The sequence below is a fragment of the Oncorhynchus keta genome, chromosome 27 (assembly GCF_023373465.1).
Source record: "Oncorhynchus keta strain PuntledgeMale-10-30-2019 chromosome 27, Oket_V2, whole genome shotgun sequence".
NCBI classification, from domain to species: Eukaryota; Metazoa; Chordata; class Actinopteri; order Salmoniformes; family Salmonidae; genus Oncorhynchus; species Oncorhynchus keta.
Window position 1 is genome coordinate 29,483,032 of NC_068447.1, and position 20,844 is coordinate 29,503,875.

A 20,844-nucleotide genomic window follows, 5' to 3' on the forward strand; every position below is an offset into this window, starting at 1 on the left:
TGATTAGCTGTTCAGGAGTCTTATGGCTTGGGGGTAGAAGCTGGTAAGAAGCCTCTTGGACCTAGACTTGGCGCTCCGGTACCGCTTGCCGTGCGGTAGCAGAGAGAACAGTCCATGACTAGGGTGGCTGGAGTCTTTGACAATTCTCGGGCCTTCCTCTGACACCATCCGGTATAGTGGTCCTGGATGGCAGGAAGCTTGGCCCCAGTGATGTACTGCGCTGCACGCACTACCATCTGTAGTGCCATGAGGTCGGAGGCCGAGCGGTTGCCATGCCAGGCAGTGGTGCAACCTGTCAGGATGCTCTCGATGGTGCAGCTGTAGAACTTCATAACAATTTCATGAAAGACATTTGATGAAGGTAGGCTTTATCAAGCCTTTATTTCACCTCATGGATATGCCTCCTTTAATGTATAATACCTTCTGCATACATTGAAGGCTTTACCTTTTTAAAGTAGCCTAACAATACATAATATTACAGTAATAAGTTAGTTACTAATGGATAATTGAATTGCTAATCTATTAACAAGTACTCTTGCCTTAGATACTAGAATTACTTTTTCAAAGTAGCACATGCAACATATAGCTCTGTCCATCAGAACTTTCTTCTACAGTAGTACGCAATGATCTACGTCATCTGCCGAGCTATCCACAGCCAATAATAATCATATTTTACGAACAGGCTCTCTCCCACTCCTCGGAATCGTTCGCTCCGAAGATGCCGACAGTCAATAACATTGAAAGCTGATTGAATAATATTAACCGGTTTATGTTCAATAAGAACGTATCAATGGGAACCTATAACGAACGGTAGGTACACTCGCGTATCATATAATAGATAAGTAAAGACCGCATAATGAAATTGTAATAATGAATTGTGGATTTTCAATGTTTTTTAAAACTTTAATATCCGTATTTACAAAGGCTAACGATGGTGTAGTAAGCACTGGATTGTAGTTTCCCCACTGGAGATAAAAGGATACTAGAAGACTCTTCTGCATAATTGTGTCCTGTCTTCTGCGAGGTATCCCGACAACCATCGATACTTCGTTGATCAATCACCATGGAAGGCGAAGGAAAGGTAATGACAAAGAGAGACCCAGAAACTGGTCAAATTAGCCGAGTAGCCAAAGTATGCTGATGGGCAAAGATAGTCTTGTTAGCATGTACAGTTTGGTTTGTCTACATGATTTATGGATAGTCTACTAATGTTAACTTTTTTTGCAGAGTATATGGAATAGCCTGGGCAGCACTTGGGCGCATGCCATGAAACGACCCGACACAAAGGATGTTTGTAATGTAAACATTTGACAATAACTAATGTGGTTGGGTTAGGGTTCAACGGGATGGTTAAATTTGTTTGTGGGACCAAAGTCTCAAACTTGCATATCAGTCTAAACTGGATCCTTATACTTAAAGCAGAGTCTGATGGATTGTTTATTTTGTGAATTACATAAAACGAAATGCTTACAATTATTTACTTTATTTGAGGTTGACCAAGTGTCAAAACATCTACAGTTGAAGTCGGAAGTTTACAAACACTTAGGTCGGAGTCATTAAAACTCGTTTTTCAACCACTCCACAAATTTCTTGTTAACAAACTATAGTTTTGGCAAGTCGGTTAGGACATCTACTTTGTGCATGACACAAGTCATTTTTCCAACAATTGTTTACAGACAGATTATTTCACTTATAATTCACTGTATCACAATTCCAGTGGGTCAGAAGTTTACATACACTAAGTTGACTGTGCCTTTAAACAGCTTGGAAAATTATAGAAAATGATGTCATGGCTTTAGAAGCTTCTGATAAGCTAATTGACATCATTTGATGTACCTGTGGATGTAATTCAAGGCCTACCTTCAAACTCTGTCTCTTTGCTTGACATCATTGGAAAATCAAAAGGACTCAGCCAAGACAAGAAAACAAATTGTAGACCTCCACTAGTCTGGTTCATCCTTGGGAGCAATTTCCAAACGCCTGAAGGTACCACGTTCATCTGTACAAACAATAGTACGCAAGTATAAACACCATGGGACCACGCAGCCGTCATACCGCTCAGGAGGAGACACATTCTGTCTCCTAGAGATGAATGTACTTTGGTGTGAAAGTGCAAATCAATCCCAGAACAACAGCAAAGGACCTTGTGAAGATGCTGGAGGAAACCGGTACAAAAGTGTCTATATCCACAGTAAAATTAGTCTTATATCGACATAACCTGAAAGGCCGCTCAGCAAGGAAGACGCCACTGCTCCAAAACCGCCATAAAAAAGCCAGACTACGGTTTGCAACTGCACATGGGGACAAAGATCGCACTTTTTGGAGAAATGTCCTCTGGTCTGATGAAACAAAAATAGAACTGGTTGGCCATAATTACAATCGTTATGTTTGGAGGAAAAAGGGGGAGGCTTGCAAGCCGAAGAACACCTTCCCAACCGTGAAGCATGGGGGTGGCAGCATCATGTTGTGGGGGTGCTTTGCTGCAGGAGGGACTGATGCACTTCACAACATAGATGGCATCATGAGGACGGAAAATTATGTGGATATATGTGGATATATTGGAGCAGCATCTCAAGGCATCAGTCAGGAATTTAAAATCAGGAATTTAAAGCTTTAAAGCATACTTCCAAAGTTGTGGCAAAATGGCTTAAGGACAACACAGTTAGTATTGGAGTGGCCATCACAAAGCCCTGACCTCAATCCTATAGAACACTTGTGGGCAGAACTGAAAAAGCGTGTGCAGCAAGGAGGCTTACAAACCTGACTCCGTTACACCAGCTCTGACAGGAGGAATGGGCCAAAATTCACCCAACTTATTGTGGGAAGCTTGTGGAAGGCTACCTGAAACGTTTGACCCAAATGAATTATTCTGACATTTCACATTCTTAAAATAAAGTGGTGATCCTAACTGGCCTTAGACAGAGAATTTTTACTTGGATTAAATGTCAGGGATTGTGAAACTGAGTTTAAATGTATTTGGCTAAGGTGTATGTAAACCTCCGACTATATGTGTGCGTGTTGCCGTCCTATGTCAATGGTGCTTGCATCTCTTCTGACTGACAACATTTTAAACAAATCATGTTATTTTATTACTTATTGCTCACCCTGAGAAATTATAGGCATAATCCTAGTTAGATAAACACCTTATGTTATAATCACCAGTATTCCACTTCATCATCCTTATTCGGTGCATTCGGAAAGTATAATAAGTCAAAGACCCTTTGACTTTCTCCACATTTTGTTACGTTACAGCCTTATTCTAAAATGGATTAAAAATAAATAAAAAACGCAATCTACAAACAATACCCCATAATGAGAAAGAAATCAAGTTTTTTTTTTAGACATTTTGCAAATAATTTAACTTCAGACTCTTAACTCAGTACTTTGTTTCAGCACCTTTGGCAAAGATTACAGCCTCGAGTCTTCGGTATGACGCTACAAGCTTGGGACACCTGTTTTTGGGGAGTTTCTCCCGTTTCTTCTCTGCAGAGCCTCTCAAGCTCTGTCAGGTTGGATGGGGAGTGTCGCTGCACAGCTATTTTCAGGTCTCTCCAGAGATTTTCAAGTCTGGGCTCTGGCTGGACCACTCAGGGACATTCAGAGACTTGTCCCGAAGTTGTCCTAAGTTGCACCGGTCTGAGGTCCTGAGGCCTCTGGAGCAGGTTTTCTTCAAGGATCTCTCAGTACTTTTCTCCGTTCATCTTTCCTTCGATCCTGACTAGTCTCCCAGTCCCTGCCACTGAAAAACAATCCCACATCATGATGCTGCCACAATGCTTCACCTTAGGGATGGTGCGAGGTTTCCTTATTTTGACTGGGCAGCCAGCTCTAGGAAGAGTACTCTTCCATTTAAGAATGATGGAGGGCACAGTTCTTGGACCTTCAATGCTGCAGAAATGGTTTTGTACCCTTCCCCAGATCTGTGCCTCGACACAATCCTGTCTCGGAGCTCTACGGACATTTCCTTCGACCTCATGGCTTGTTTTTTTGCTCTGATATGCACTGTAAACAGGATGCACTTGTGCTCAATTTCGAGTCCCATAGCAAAGGGTCTGATGTTTACCTTTCCGGCAAAGCCCCCCCCCCCCACACATCAAATTTTATTTGTCACACACATGGTTAGCAGATGTTAATGTGAATGTAGCGAAATGCTTGTGCTTCTAGTTCCGACAATGCAGTAATAACCAACGAGTAATCTAACCTAACAATTCCACAACAACTACCTTATACACACACAAGTGTAAAGGGATAAAGAATATGTACATAAAGATATATGAATGAGTGATGGTACAGAACGGCATAGGCAAGATGCAGTAGATGGTATCGAGTACAGTATATGAGATGAGTAATGTAGGGTATGTAAACATTATATTAAGTGGCATTGGTTAAAGTGGCTAGTGATACATTTTTTACATCAATTTTCCATTATTAAAGTGGCTAGAGATTTGAGTCTGTATGTTGGCAGCAGCCACTCAATGTTAGTGGTGGCTGTTTAACAGTCTGATGGCTTTGAGATAGAAGCTGTTTTTCCGTCTCTCGGCCCCTGCTTTGATGCACCTGTACTGACCTCTCCTTCTGGATGATAGCGGGATGAACAGGCAGTGGCTAGGGTGGTTGTTGTCCTTGATGATCTTTATGGCCTTCCTGTGACATCGGGTGGTGTAAGTGTCCAGGAGGGCGGGTAGTTTGCCTCCGGTGATGCGTTGTGCAGACCTCACTACCCTCTGGAGAGCCTTACGGTTGTGGGCGGAGCAGTTGCCGTACCAGGTGGTGATAAAGCCTGACAGGATGCTCTCGATTGTGCATCTGTAAAAGTTTGTGCTTTTGGGGACACGCCAAATTTCTTCAGCCTCCTGAGGTTGAAGAGGCGCAGCTGCGCCTTCTTCACCACGCTGTCTGTGTGGGTGGACCAATTCAGTTTGTGATGTGTACGCCGAGGAACTTAACTTTCTACCCTCTCCACTACTGTCCCGTCGATGTGGATAGGGGACTGCTCCCTCTGCTGTTTCCTGAAGTCCACGATCATCTCCTTTGTTTTGTTGACGTTGAGTGTGAGGTTATTTTCCTGACACCACACTCCGAGGGCCCTCACCTCTTCCCTGTAGGCCGTCTCGTCGTTGTTGGTAATCAAGCCTGCCACTGTAGTGTCGTCCGCAAACTTGACGATTGAGTTGGAGGCGTGCGTGGCCACACAGTCGTGGGTGAACGGGGAGTACAGGAGAGGGCTCAGAACGCACCCTTGTGGGGCCCCAGTGTTGAAGATCAGCGGGTTGGAGATGTTGTTACCTACCCTCACCACCTGGGGGCAGCCCTTCAGGAAGTCCAGTACCCAGTTGCACAGGGCGGGGTCGAGACCCAGGGGGTGCTGGGCCATGTTGACTACAATGCTTCCCACAGTTGTGTCATGTTGGCTGGATGTCCTTTGGGTGGTGGACCATTCTTGATACACACAGGAAACTGTTGAGCGTGAAAAACCTGGATTCACTTGTCATGGAAAAAGCAGTTGTTCCTAATGCTTTGTACACTCAGTGTATATTGCTGTTGAACTGGATGGTTAAATTTGTCTGTGGGACCAAAGTCTCAACTGGCTCCTGATACCTAAAGCAGAGTCTGATGGTTTGTATATTTTGTGAATTACATGAGGTGAAATGCTTAGACAGAGATTCATGTCGATGTGAGTTTGAGGGAAACTTAGTGTGACTGCAACTATTTCACATCTTGGAGGGGGTGTCACTCACTAAGAAGAGCCTACGCACTTAGGTGTGATTCTTACGTAAGTTTAAGTGTTCGCGTGTGGCTTTGCACCGTGTGGCCTGTGTAAGCAAGCTGTCCTGTTAGCTTGCCTTGGTTCTGATGTTCCTCATTCCTTAAGGGGATTATACTGAATGGACCACCAGTCTCAGCCAGTGCTTACCATAGTGTCACAATGGTGGTGCACCTGCGAAGCTCAAGGATATGACAGTTGTCCAGATCAATTAATACTTTTAATAAAGCGGATACTCTTTGTGAACAGTTTAGTCTTCAGATGTATTGTTCCAACATTAGACATTGCTAGAACATTTGTCATCAACAGTTCCTAAGGGGATTACACTGAACGGACCACCTGTGTAAGCCAAGTGTTACCGTAGAGTCACTATCACTTGTAAGTATGTTAACACAGAGTCCAAGTCAGGTCTCAATTTCTTGTGCACATTTATTAAGTCTTAGTCCCAATTCACCTGTCATCTCATCCAAGTCCAAGACCTCTTAAATAAAAATCAGATTAGGCTAAATATACCCTCTCTCAAAGATAGTAAAAAAATATATATATATTACTTGTAGGCTAATGCTTTAATGCATGTGTTCTGAAGGCAGATGGAACACTTTAGCTATTCTTTGTTAAACTGAAGAGATCTTTGTTTTTCCTCTGTGCCCACAGGGGTTGACGCTCCAGCTGATGATGGCAGTGGGAACAGCTGTGATTGGCTCGCTGCAGTTTGGCTACAACACAGGGGTCATCAATGCTCCCCAAAAGGTGAGTGAGAAAAAGAGTTTCAAATGGCACCCTAATCCCTATATGGTGCACTATTTTTGGACAGAGCCATAGAGGCCCTGTATAGAGAATCAAGTTACATTTTTTTATGCATATTCTATGTTTGTGATCCTTAGAAGCCTGTCCAAATCCATTGAATGCGAAAACAGTATTGTTCCTATTCTTTCTTGATACCTCTGACTAGCTCAGCAGGTTAAGATGTTCCTCAGAGATGCATGGCGCTCATAGATCTCCTTCCCAAAGGTGCCGTAATGCATGTTCCGACAGATTGCATCTCATCTCTCCAGCAGGAGCCCTGCCAGGTCAATCGAAGGTGATACATCACATACATGTAGGATCTTTGACTGACGTGGTGAGACTCGCTGGTGAGATGCAGTCCTTCTACTGAATTTAACACTTGGCTAAGTGACAGTCTGGCAGATATACTGGAGAGACTCTGGTACTGTATGTACTTCACGCCAGCAGCTTCTTAAGAAAGTTCCTCGAGGTTTCGCTGATGCCTGCTCTGTAAATAAGAATTTTCCTGAAATCCCAGTTGGAGGAGTCACAGATTTCCATCTTATTCCAGGAAGCCTTCAACTGGGAAGTTTGGGAAAGGTTTACCATTGTGATCAATTCACTTGTGGTGTGTCCATTACACCTGGTAGAGATAACAAGGATTACTGTCAAATACACAGGATTTAAGGGGAGGCTAGAGGAGTGTAATTGAGTTGTCCGATGAAACGAATGTCTTTTGCATCCCTCTGATTTTTTAAGTTGACATTGTGCACCAATATAGCATTTTAAAAGCCGGTTATATTAAATGAAGTGCCCTTCTATAAATCTCATTCAGCATTTTGACATGTCCTTCTGTGTGACTTCTGGGAACATCTTAACCCACTTAACGAAAAATGTTACCATGTCATTGGATTTAAGTTCAAAGTTGGGTGAAAAAAAAAGATTAAATTAACTATTTTGGTTGAAACATGCTCCAATGTTTTGTCACGATCATTTGGACAAATCACAATATTGCAGATGTTTGCATTGTTCCAATTTCGGAAGGGGAGGGGACATTTGACACAAACTTGCAAAGAGGGGGGGGGTGGAGCGTCCACCCTACTTCTGCTCCTCGTTCTAGTATCTTTTATAACACATCTGCCCCTAGAATTTAAACAAGCACCTGACTCAATTATGCAAGATTTTAGTTCTGGGTAATACCTATAATTTCACTGTATTGTTGGTAATTTACTATAAAGTGAAATGTGACTGTGTATGTATGTATGATCATTATATTATTTAACGTCTCCATCAACCTTCAATGATGACTATAGTTTATGTATATTCTTCATGTGTTATGTTGTATTGTACCGTAGATCATCGAAGGCTTCCTGAATGACACGTGGAACAGCAGGTACTCTGAGCCCATCCCTACTACTTCCCTAACCACCCTGTGGTCCATATCCGTGGCCATCTTCTCTGTTGGGGGCATTTTCGGCTCCTTCTCCGTGGGCCTCTTTGTCAACCGCCTGGGCAGGTAAAACTGCAGTGTTAATGTATTTTAGGCTGGTATTCATATTAAAAGGTGATTTTAGCATGTAAATCTTGGTGGGCCAAACTCAACAACAAAAAATGTGATGCATGCCAACAAGACCCACGACACAACACAACACTAAACAATACATTAATTACTGTCAAGGGTGTGTACAGGAGGCGGAGTCAGGTGCAGGACAGCAGAGTGTAGTGAACAGGTGCACTTTAATTCCGTTCCAGAAAATATAGCACATAAACACAATAACGTGCCAAAAACACGGAACATGGCAAAAGTAAAGCGCCCGACAATAATCCACATCACAAACAAACAATTACACACAAAGACATGAGGACTAAATACATTCAGTAATTATGGAATGAACACCAGGTGTGTAATGCAACAAGACAAAACCAATGAGATATGAGAAATGGAGCGGCGATGGCTAGACTGCCAGTAACGGCGAACACCGGCCGAACGCCGGCCGAACAAGGGGAGAAGCCAACTTCAGTGGAAGTCGTGACAGGGCCCCCTCTCCCCCTTGACGCGCTGCTCCAGTGGCGTGCCGACACCGGCCTCGTGGACGACCCGGAGGGCGAGGCGCAGGGCGATCCTGCCGGCAACGGTGAAACTCCCACAGCAGTTCGGGGTCCAAGACATCCGCAACTGGAACCCAACACCTCTCCTCCGGACCGTACCCCTCCCATTCCACGAGGTACTGAAGGCCCCCTGCCTGACACAAATCCAGGATGGAATGAACGGAGTACGCCGGGGCCCCCTCGATATCCAGAGGGATCTCCCGCACCTCAGACTCCTGGAGCGGACCAGCCACCACCGGCCCGAGGAGAGACACATGGAACGAGGGGTTAATACAGTAATCAGAGGGAAGCTGTAATCTGTAACACACCTCGCTCACCCTCCTCAGGACTTTGAATGGCCCCACAAACCGCGGACCCAGCTTCCGGCAGGGCAGGCGGGGGGACAGGTTTCGGGTTGAGAGCCAGACCCGGTCTCACTGCGGTGACAGTCCGCACTGTTCTTTTGGCGAAGCACAGCTCGCTGGAGGTGAACATGGGCGGCCTCCCATGTCTCCTCCGTGTGCCTGACTCAGTCATCCACTGCAGGAGCCTCGGTCTGACCCTGATGCCATGCCGCCAGAACCGGCTGGTACCACAATACGCACTGAAAGGGGGAGAGGTTAGTGGAGGAGTGGCGACACGAGTTCTGTGCCATCTCGGCCCAGGGCATGAACGCCACCCACTCCCCGGGCCGGTCCTGGCAATAGGACCGCAGAAACCTGCCCACATCCTGGTTGACTCTCTCTGCCCGTTACACTCGGGGTGAAAACCTGATGATCGAGACCCCCAGACGATCCATGAACGCCTTCCAAACTCTCTATGTGAAATGGGGACCCCGATCAGACACTATATCCTCAGGCACCCCGTAGTGCTCGGAAAACGTGAGTAAACAGGGTTTCCGCAGTCTGTAGGTTCGTAGGAAGCCCGGGCAGAGGGAGGAGACGAAAGGACTTAGAGAAACGATCCACAACAACCAAGATAGTAGTGTTTCCCTGCAAAAGAGGCAGATCGGTTAAAAAATCCACAGATAGGTGTGACCAAGGTCGTTGTGGAACGGGTAAGGGGTGTAGCTTACCTCTGGGCAGGTGTCTCGGAGCCTTACACTGGGCACACACTGAGCAGGAGGAGACATAAACCCTCACGTCCTTAGCACTGTCCGACCGATCCCCGGATGACCAGAGGGAGACGCGTGGGCCCAAGAGATCATCTGGTCATGGACAGCAGACGGAATGTACACACGCCCTACGGGACACTGGAGGGAAGCGCGCTCTGTACACAACACCTGCTCAATGTCCGCATCCAGATCCCACACGACCGGTGCTACCAGGCAGGAGGCCGGGAGTATGGGAGTCTGATCCATGGGCCGCTCCTCTGTGTCATACAGTCTGGACAGTGCGTATGCCTTCTTATTCTGGGAACCTGGCCTGTAGGATAAGGTAAACAGAAAACGAGTAAAAAAACATGGCCCACTTTGCCTGACAATGATTCAGTATCCTCGCTTTCCGGATGTACTCCAGGTTGCGGTGGTCAGTCCAGATGAGAAAAGTGTGTTTAGCCCCGTCAAGCCATTGTCTCCATGCCTTCAACGCTTAAACGCAGCCAAAAGCTTCCGGTCCCCCACATCATAGTTGCGCTCCGCTGGGCTGAGCTTCTTTGAGAAGAAAGCACAGGGGCGGAGTTGTGATAGCGTACCCAAGCACTGTGAGAGCACGCTTCCTATCCCAGCCTCGGACACGTCCACCTCCACTATGAATGACAAAGAGGGATCCGGATGGGCCGGCACGGGAGCCGAAGTAAACAGAGCGCTTAGCTGCCCAAAAGCCCTGTCCGCCTCAGCCGACCACCGCAACCGTACAGGACCCCCCTTCAGCAGTGAGGTAATGGGAGTGTCCACCTGGCCAAAACCCCAGATAAATCTCCGGTAGTAATTGGCAAACCCTAAATATCGCTGCACCTACTTTATAATGATGGGAGTCTGCCAATTATGCATGGCTGCAATGCGGTCACTACATCTCCACCCCTAATGTGGAAATGCGGTATCCTAGGAAGGAGACGGACTGCTGAAAGAACAGGCATTTCTTGGCCTTGACATACAGGTCGTGCTCCAACAGTCGTCCAAATACCTTGCGTACCAAGGACACATGCTCGGCGTGTGTAGCGGAGTATATCAGAATGTCATCGATATACACCACAACACCCCGCCCGTGCAGGTCCCTTGTCTACAAAGTATTGGAAAACTGATGGAGCATTCATCAACCTGTATGGCATGACTAAGTACTCATAATGGCCTGAGGTGGTATTAAACGCTGTCTTCCACTCGTCCCCCTCCCGGATATGCACCTGGTTATACGCACTCCTGAGATCCAGTTTTGTGAGGAAGAGCGAAACAGTTCATTCAGCCTCATTTACTGCCTTTTAAAAAAACATAGCTGACATGTCTGCCGTGCTTAAACAAATGTGGTTTCTACTGACAATTGAGATGTACAAACTATGGCATAAGGTGATGACGAGTGGATAAGAGGCAAACCGTATTTTCGATTAAGACATTAACCTGTTGCAACGAGCCATCCCGGATCCGGGATCGTGAATACAGCCTCAAGCTCATTACCATAACGCAACGTTAACTATTCATGAAAATCGCAAATGAAATAAAATCAATATGCTTGCTCTCAAGCTTAGATTTTTGTTAACACTGTCATCTCAGATTTTCAAAATATGCTTCTTAACCTTTGCAAAACAAGCATTTGTGTAACACTATTGATATCTAGTGTAGCATTTAGCGTAGCATTTAGCGTTAGCATTCAGCAAGCAACATTTTCACAAAAAACAGAAAAACATTCAAATAAAATCATGTACCTTTGAAGAACTTCAGATGTTTTCAATGAGACTCTCAGTTAGATAGCAAATGTTCAGTTTTTACAAAAATATTATTTGTTTCGGACAAATCGCTCCGTTTTCTGCGTCACGTTTAGCTATGAAAGAAACCTGTATCCAGGATTGTGTAAATCTATCCGCAAGCTCATTAGCATAACGCAACGTTAACATTCATGAAAATCGCAAATGAAATTAAATAAATCTATTTGCTCTCAAGCTTAGCCTTTTGTTAACAACACTGTCATCTCAGATTTTCAAAAATATGCTTCTCAACCATTGCAAAACAAGCATTTGTGTAACACTATTGATAGCCTAGCATAGTATTATGCCTGACATGCCTGACATTCAGCAAGCAACATTTTCACAAAAACCAGAAAAACATTCAAATAAAATCATTTACCTTTGAAGAACTTTGAAGAACTTCAGATGTTTTCAATGAGGAGACTCTCAGTTAGATTGCAAATGTTCAGTTTTTACAAAAAGATTATTTGTGTTGACAAATCGCTCCGTTTTCTCCATCACGTTTGGGTAAGAAAAAAATGAAAATTAAGTCATTAAAACGTGAACTTTTTTCCAAATTAACTCCATAATATCGACCGAAACATGGCAAACCGATGTTTAGAATCAATCCTCAAGGTGTTTTTCACATATCTATCGACGATAAATCCATCGTGGCAGTTGACTTTTTCTTCTGAAGAAATGGAACGCACATGGACCTAGAGATTACGCAATAATTTCGACACAGGACACCGGGCGGACCCCTGGTAAATGTAGTCTCTTATGGTCAATCTTCCAATGATATGCCTACAAATACGTCACAATGCTGCAGACATCTTGGACGAACATTTCTCTAAAACAGGCTATAGGCTACATGTGCACCATCAAGTCAGAACAGTAGGCTGTTATGAGGGACGAAATGGATCAAATTATTAGGGTGAGGCACATGGGCTAACAGCTTACTACACAACATACACTTAGTATTACTTTCTTGGCTACAGTACATATGTCCCTGGCATATTACATCATTCATGCAGCAGCATACAATACATTTTTGGACTCACTTTGTTGTGCTGTGCTCACTTGAACAGGAAGGTGGCCCGGCAGTCCTTCTTGTGGGCTCCAGAAAGAGGTCCAAAATTCAGTTGGTTAACAGTCATTTTATTTTCCCAGTCGGAGCTGGTTCCCAGTTGTCTTGAACTGAAGTCTGAGATTTCCCGGTTCTGAGTTTCCAGTTGATTTGAATGCGAAAGAAACTGATGTTGGATTGACAGCATGGCAAATGTTTTCAAACTTTTCTGGCCCATGGCGTTACTCCTTTATTCGTGATATCCAATTGGTAGTTACAATCTTCTCTCATCGCTGCAACTCCCCTACCGACTTGGCGAAGGTCAAGAGCCAAGCCGCACTGCTTCTTGACACACTGCTCGCTTAACCCGGAAGCCAGCCACACAATGTGTCGGAGGAAACAATCGACCTGACAACTGAGGTCAGCTTGCAGAAGCTCGGCTCGCCACAAGGAGTCGCTAGAGCGCAATGAGACAAAGACATCCCGGCCTGCAAAACCCTCCCCTAACCCGGATGACACTGGACCAATGGTCACTGCCGGCTGTGACACAGCCTGGGATCGAACCCCGAGCTGCAGTGGCGCCTTAGCACTTATTCTTGAATTTGCAATTTCCAACTTGTGTAATGTTTATGTCCAATGGCCGATGAGCACCTATACGCTTTATCTATAATTTCTCTTCATATGACAAGGATTGAAAAAGTTTTGCCAGTAGATTGTCGACTTGATTCATGATGAATGCTAGCTAAGATTTTTAAAGTATGATGTTGACATGATCAGTCCAATCAAGGCTACTGTAGATATAATGTGATTTGATGTCATTTTAACTGTGGCCAATGACCTTGAGCCTTCTTGGATTGGCACTTCTAATGTAAGTCTATGGCAGCACCCAGGGGGCTTGTATTTTCTAGCTCTACCCATAGATTTTGCGGTGACGTAGTGTCCCCATGAGTGACAGAACATTGAGCCAATCACGGCGCAACTAGAGAACTGGCTGTCTCACCACCACAAAAAAGCACTGAGCTAGGCTGAATCACCTGCAAAAAAGAGACCATGTTTGTATGCGTCTTTATTAACTCAATTATTATATATTTTTTTACATTGTTTGCAAACTGATATGTGACACGTATTAATGGCAAAATAATATGCTAAACAGGCAAAAAAACAATATATATATATATATATATTAGCTAAACAGGTGGGGTTCCCACCTGCCATGAATGATGCGTCGCCGCTGGTGGTAATCATGGGTAATTTGGGTTTGTTGTGCTGTCCTATGCACCTCAACAACAGTATAGCGTTGTTGTGCCTTTAGGAAGTGAAGACGACCTCTGTGAATGATTTGCAGGAGAAACTCGATGCTTATTGCCAACGTGCTGGCGTTCATCTCCGCCGGGTTCGTGGGCTTCTCAAAGCTGGCGGCGTCGTGGGAGATGCTGATTATCGGGCGCTTCATTGTGGGGCTCTACTGCGGCCTGTCCACTGGCTTCGTACCCATGTACGTGGGGGGGAGATTGCTCCCACCTCGCTCCGCGGGGCGCTGGGCACTCTGCACCAGTTGGGCATCGTCCTTGGCATCCTCATGGCACAGGTAGGCACTGGCCGTCGGGTGACTTTAAAGCTAGTGATACAGCACAGTACTCAAGTACCCTCACAACCTTACCACAGTGTATTTCCATGGTAGTTTATCTTTCATTGACAGCATAATTACAGTGTAGTTAAATATTGTTTCTTACAGGTGTTTGGGATCGAGTCGATCATGGGGAACTCCACTCTGTGGCCCTTCCTGCTGGGCTTCACATTCATCCCAGCCATGCTGCAGTGTATCCTGTTACCCTTCTGCCCCGAGAGCCCCCGCTTCCTCCTAATCAACCGCAACGAGGAGCTCAAGGCCAGAGAAGGTAAGCCTCTGACCAGCTACTGCTACACCCTACACCCCTCAAACTCAACTCTGGACCTCAAAGCCAGTTCCACTGCATTTTTTCATTGTTCCCCTTTTATTCAGGGACTGATTTAGACCTGGGACACCAGGTGTGTGTAATTAATTATCAGGTAAAACAGAAAACCAGCAGGCTCCAGACCCCGTATGGTAACACAAGGTCACGAAAAGCAAGAGAGCTCTTGGGTGTGCTGGCTTTTGTTGCAGCCCTGCTCTAACACACCATTGAACTTGTCAAGGTCCTGACCAGAAGCTTATTAATAGAATCTAGTGTGTTAGATTAAGACTGTAACAAAGGGCTTCACCTCGAGTAGCTCTCCAGGAGGGAATGGAGCTGAGTTTATTTCCCTGCAGTGCTGGAGAAGCTGCGAGGCACTGAGGAGGTGGGCGCCGACATGCAGGAGATGAAGGAGGAGGCCAGGCAGATGATGAAGGAGAAGAAGGTGACCATCCTGGAGCTGTTCCGCTCGCCGCTCTATCACCAGCCCATCTTCATCGCCGTCATGCTCCAGCTCTCCCAGCAGTTGTCTGGCATCAACGCTGTGAGTGTGGGACACTCTGGGAGACGCACACTGACTTGCAAATACACACATGCTAACTCGGGCACAAACACACACACACACACACACTTCAAACTATATGGTCCAGTCAATTATTACATTTTTGTGCAGGTTTTCTACTACTCCACCAGGATCTTTGAGAAGGCGGGAGTCTCTCAGCCAGTCTATGCTACGATTGGTGCCGGAGTGGTCAATACAGCCTTCACTGTTGTGTCTGTAAGTCAGAAACACTGTACAACATCCATAAACAGGAGCCCAGTCCCAGTGATCATATGAGCATCTCAACAATGAGTATTACGATTTTTGGGTGGGAATGGAATTTATCAAATATGATTATTGTTTCCATTATGATATATTCTGAGATAAATGTATAGTCCATCTGACTGTAACAGAAATTAATCCACTTCCCAACCCCCACAAACACCACCGTTCTTCTCTTCTTCCTCTCTCTCTTTATTTAGCTATTCGTCGTGGAGCGTGCTGGGCGAAGATCCCTTCACCTCACTGGGTTGCTGGGGATGGCATTCTCAGCTGTCCTGATGACAATCGCTATGGCACTACTGGTATGTATAATGGCGCAATAAACATTTTTTTTATATCACTGGATTTGCGTATATCATATTTTATGTAGACGACTACCTCAGCCAGCCTCCTCCACTGATGTTCCCCTGTGTTTTTCCTCAGGACCAGCTGCCATGGATGTCCTACGTCAGCATCGTAGCCATCTTTAGCTTTGTGGCCTTCTTTGAGATCGGCCCAGGCCCCATCCCCTGGTTCATCGTGGCTGAGCTCTTCAGCCAAGGTCCTCGGCCCTCTGCCTTTGCCGTTGCTGGATTCTCCAACTGGTCGGCTAACTTCATAGTGGGCATGACCTTCCAATACGTTGAGGTAAGAAAAAAAACTCTCAGATTTTGGGGTTATTGCCTTGATGGCTCTATTACATATGTACCGGTATATCAATTATTACAAACCGTGTAGTTTGTGTCCTGGGTGCTGATTGGCTGAAACAGCATATCAGCCGTGTCTATATCCAACAATATACCACAGTTATGAGACAAAAATAGTTGTTTCCTATTCTATTTATGTTGGTAACCAGTTTTATAATAGCAATAATGCATCTTGGTTTGTGGTATGACATAGCGTCGTGCCTAAGAACAGCTCTTAGCCGTGGTATATTAGCCATACTGCTTAAATATACCACACCCCCTCTGGCCTTTTTACTTAAATATACGCAGAGTATACAAAAGATTAAGAACACCTGCTTTTCGATGACATAGACTGACCAGACGAATCCAGGTAAAAGCTATGATCCTTTATTGATGTTACTTGTTAAATCCCCTTCAATTAGTGTAGATGAAGGGGAGGAAACAGGTTAAATATGGATTTTTAAGCCTTGAGACAATTGTGACATTGATTGCGTATGTGTGCCATTCAGAGGGTGAATGGGCAAGGCAAAAAATGTAAGTGCCTTTGAACGGGGTATGGTAGTAGGTACCAATCACATCTGTCTGTCTCAAGAACTGCAACGCTTCTGGAGTTTTTTCAACAGTTTCCTGTGTGTGTCATGAATGGTCCACCACCTAAAAGACATTCAGTCAACTTGACACAACTGTGGAAATCATTGGAGTCAACATGAGCCAGCATCCCTGTGGAAGGCTTTCAACACTTTTTAGAGTCCCATGTCCCGTCGAATTGAGGCTGTTCTGAGGGCTAAAGGGGGTGGGGGTGCAACTCAATATTAGGAAGGGGTTCCTAATGTTTGGTTTACTCAATGTACATTGATAGTACAGTATATATTATATACCTGTAGTTTATAATAGCCCTGATGACTTCCATTTTCAATTTGAATTTGAAGTCCAATTTATGAATGGAAAAATGTGAAAATAATGTTACTTTCTGTCTTCTCTGTAGCAACTGTGTGGCCCCTACGTCTTCATCATCTTCACTGTGCTACTGCTGGGCTTCTTCATCTTCACTTATTTCAAGGTGCCCGAAACCAAGGGACGGTCGTTTGACGAGATCTCAGCCGGCTTCCGCCATGAGGCCGGACAGTCAGGGGAAAAGTACGCTCCTGATGAGATGAACAGCCTTGGGGGAGCCGACTCTCAACTCTAAGATCTCCGACAACACCCCCAACCTCCTTCAATACTACTGATAGACTGGGTGGGCAACATACGCCTGGGCATTTCTAGTTTAGGGACGAGTGCCACTCCTATAGGCCTTCAGAGTCCCACCTCTCCTGCTCTCTGTGGTAAACTGATGACTGCAGTATGCATGGGGTTCCAGGAGGGCGCAATGAGAGACTGCAAATTCACAATAGAGATGTGTAGAGATCGCAACGTTGTATGTTTCATTATGGTGTCTGTGGCAGCATGGGCAGCACCATTGAGGCCAACTCCATTTTAAAGTAGTACATTTTCTTCTTTTGATGTTTAAAAAAAGTGAAATGCTATTGTGATTTACCACCACCTGCAGTGCTGTAGTCTTGAAACAAATCTGGGGTGTCATTCATTTATTATGTCAACCAGATGGCTGTGATATAGCTTAAAAGCCTGTTACAAACTAGACAAAACAATTTGAAGACAATGCTCTGATCATTGAGAGAATCTCAATTGCATTGTCCTCGCGTCCTCTCGTCTCCTTTTCAAAATCCATTGGAAGAGGTCAGAGGCGAGGGACCTCTGACTTTTTCATCCAATGGGTTTTGAGAAGGAAGAGAGGAGAGAGAACGCAATTGAGATTCTCCCATTGGCCTTCCCCACCCAGCTGACTACTTTAAAATGGTGGAAGACCTCAATGGCACTTGGTTATTTCCAAGTAGCGATCTCTATACATCTCTATAGTATTCACGGGAAGTAGAGGCTCTCCTTGTAAACCCTTGGGTAATATTGGCAGATATCCATATCAGAGATGGAAGAGAAAGCGAGACATCTCACAGGCAAATTCTTTCATCTCCGATCGGGTGGCGCAAACGGGGGAGAGGGGAATAAGTAGACCAGAGCCAGCTGTTATAAAAGGGCATTTAAGACATCTTCATTATCTTGTTGGTTTAAATCCTCATCAGCCTGAAAGGGAAAATAGCTCTCTATCCTCTTTTGGTCTCTTCCTGCAGCTTAAAAGGGCTGACTTGGTTGCTATTAAGATAACAAAGTGAAACACTGAATTAAACAATGCTTTCCATTCCACTTATCCAATCCTTAATATCACCACAGACTATGCAGTTAGTGAGACACATTCTCAATTCCAACTGTTCATCCACAATTTACTTCAGCAAACTCTGACAATAAAAACAAAAACCCCCGACCAATCTTATTGACAAAAGGTTATAACAAGGCACCATATCCCTGACCAAGCCGAGATATTGTAAAATGTATGTCAATATTTGACTTATTTGTGTCTTGGCTCTTCTGTTACTGAGGAGCAATATGAACAATCTTTGCTAAAGCATTCTATTTACGCCATGAGAAATTAATGAATTATGAAGCCAACTCTATTCATGGTGGTTTGATTTATATATCCCTCAATTATTTTCTTTATTTGGTGAAGTGTTATATTGTATCTTAATATATGACTCTGGTAGGAGTGCTTGTATGTAATGGAATACCAACGGTAATGTCTTTTTAATCCCTTTATTTAATTAATTAACTTCATTTCAAGTTTTACAATAGTCGTGATCTTTGCACAAAACCTTCCTTCGACTAAGTGGGACTTAGTAGTTTTAGCACACCATTCCCTGAAAATAACCTTACATTTTCTAAACCACTTTTGGCATAATAATACTGCACATTTGGTTTGAAATGAAATGTCAAACTATACTAGCAACAGTGGTATAGTGGAGGGTAAACGCAAGTAAACACAGTTTACCCAGCTTTTTTTGCCCAACAGTTTACCATGGTCTTGTCAAATTGTTGAACTAGATCACATTTTATAATTATTTAATCTGTTTTTTTCTCTCAACACAATTGATTTACAGTATATAAAACAATAAAATAGAAACTTTTAAATTATATTGCATAATTAGATAATGTCAACTAACCAGGCCTATCAAGTGTATTATTGAACTATATTTATATTATTTCTGTATCTGCCCTTTGATCTGTTTAACAAATTGTAGCTGTTCGTTGATCCTCAATGTTACTTTTGAAATATGCATTTAAATGAATGAAATCTCGCGTCTTGTGACGGCCGGCCGCCCAACAACCTGCCCGCTTGACCCTATCCCCTCCTCTCTTCTCCAGACCATTTCCGGAGACCTTCTCCCTAACTCTCTCTCCTCTGCTCTCATCCTTCTAGACCTATCGGCTGCCTTCGATACTGTGAACCATCAGATCCTCCTCTCCACCCTCTCCGAGTTGGGCATCTCCGGCGCGGCCCACGCTTGGATTGCGTCCTACCTGACAGGTCGCTCCTACCAGGTGGCGTGGCGAGAATCTGTCTCCTCACCACGCGCTCTCACCACTGCTGTCCCCCAGGGCTCTGTTCTAGGCCCTCTCCTATTCTCGCTATACACCAAGTCACTTGGTTCTGTCATAACCTCACATGGTCTCTCCTATCATTGCTATGCAGACGACACACAATTAATCTTCTCCTTTCCCCCTTCTGATGACCAGGTGGCGAATCGCATCTCTGCATGTCTGGCAGACATATCAGTGTGGATGACGGATCACCACCTCAAGCTGAACCTCGGCAAGACGGAGCTGCTCTTCCTCCCGGGGAAGGACTGCCCGTTCCATGATCTCGCCATCACGGTTGACAACTCCATTGTGTCCTCCTCCCAGAGCGCTAAGAACCTTGGCGTGATCCTGGACAACACCCTGTCGTTCTCAACTAACATCAAGGCGGTGGCCCGTTCCTGTAGGTTCATGCTCTACGACATCCGCAGAGTACGACCCTGCCTCACACAGGAAGCGGCGCAGGTCCTAATCCAGGCACTTGTCATCTCCCGTCTGGATTACTGCAAAGAGCTGTTGGCTGGGCTCCCTGCCTGTGCCATTAAACCCCTACAACTCATCCAGAACGCTGCAGCCCGTCTGGTGTTCAATCTTCCCAAGTTCTCTCACGTCACCCCGCTCCTCCGCTCTCTCCACTGGCTTCCAGTTGAAGCTCGCATCTGCTACAAGACCATGGTGCTTGCCTACGGAGCTGTGAGGGGAACGGCACCTCAGTACCTCCAGGCTCTGATCAGGCCCTACACCCAAACAAGGGCACTGCGTTCATCCACCTCTGGCCTGCTCGCCTCCCTACCACTGAGGAAGTACAGTTCCCGCTCAGCCCAGTCAAAACTGTTCGCTGCTCTGGCCCCCAATGGTGGAACAAACTCCCTCACGACGCCAGGACAGCGGAGTCAATCACCACCTTCCGGAGACACCTGAAACCCCACCTCTTTAAGGAATACCTAGGATAGGATAAGTAATCCTTCTCACCCCCCCCCCCCTTTTAAGATTTAGATGCACTATTGTAAAGTGACTGTTCCACTGGATGTCATAAGGTGAATGCACCAATTTGTAAGTCGCTCTGGATAAGAGCGTCTGCTAAATGACTTAAATGTAAATGTAAATGTGTTCACCACCCCAATATAAACGCAGCAAAAAAAGAAACGTCCTCTCACTGTCAATTGCATTTATATTCAGCAAACTTAACATGTGTAAATATTTGTATGAACATAAGATTCAACAACTGAGACAAACTGAACAAGTTCCACAGACATGTGACTAACAAAAATGGAATGTGTCCCTGAACAAAGGGGGTGTCAAAAGTACCAGTCAGTATCTGGTGTGGCCACCAGCTGCAT

At 45.0% G+C, this 20,844-nt stretch overlaps 1 pseudogene; it reads left to right on the top strand.

Moving 5' to 3' along the window:
- The first annotated feature begins 710 nt into the window (after positions 1-710).
- On the top strand, positions 711-19,574 carry LOC118359441 (solute carrier family 2, facilitated glucose transporter member 1-like; annotated as a pseudogene).
- The last annotated feature ends 1,270 nt before the right edge of the window (positions 19,575-20,844 follow it).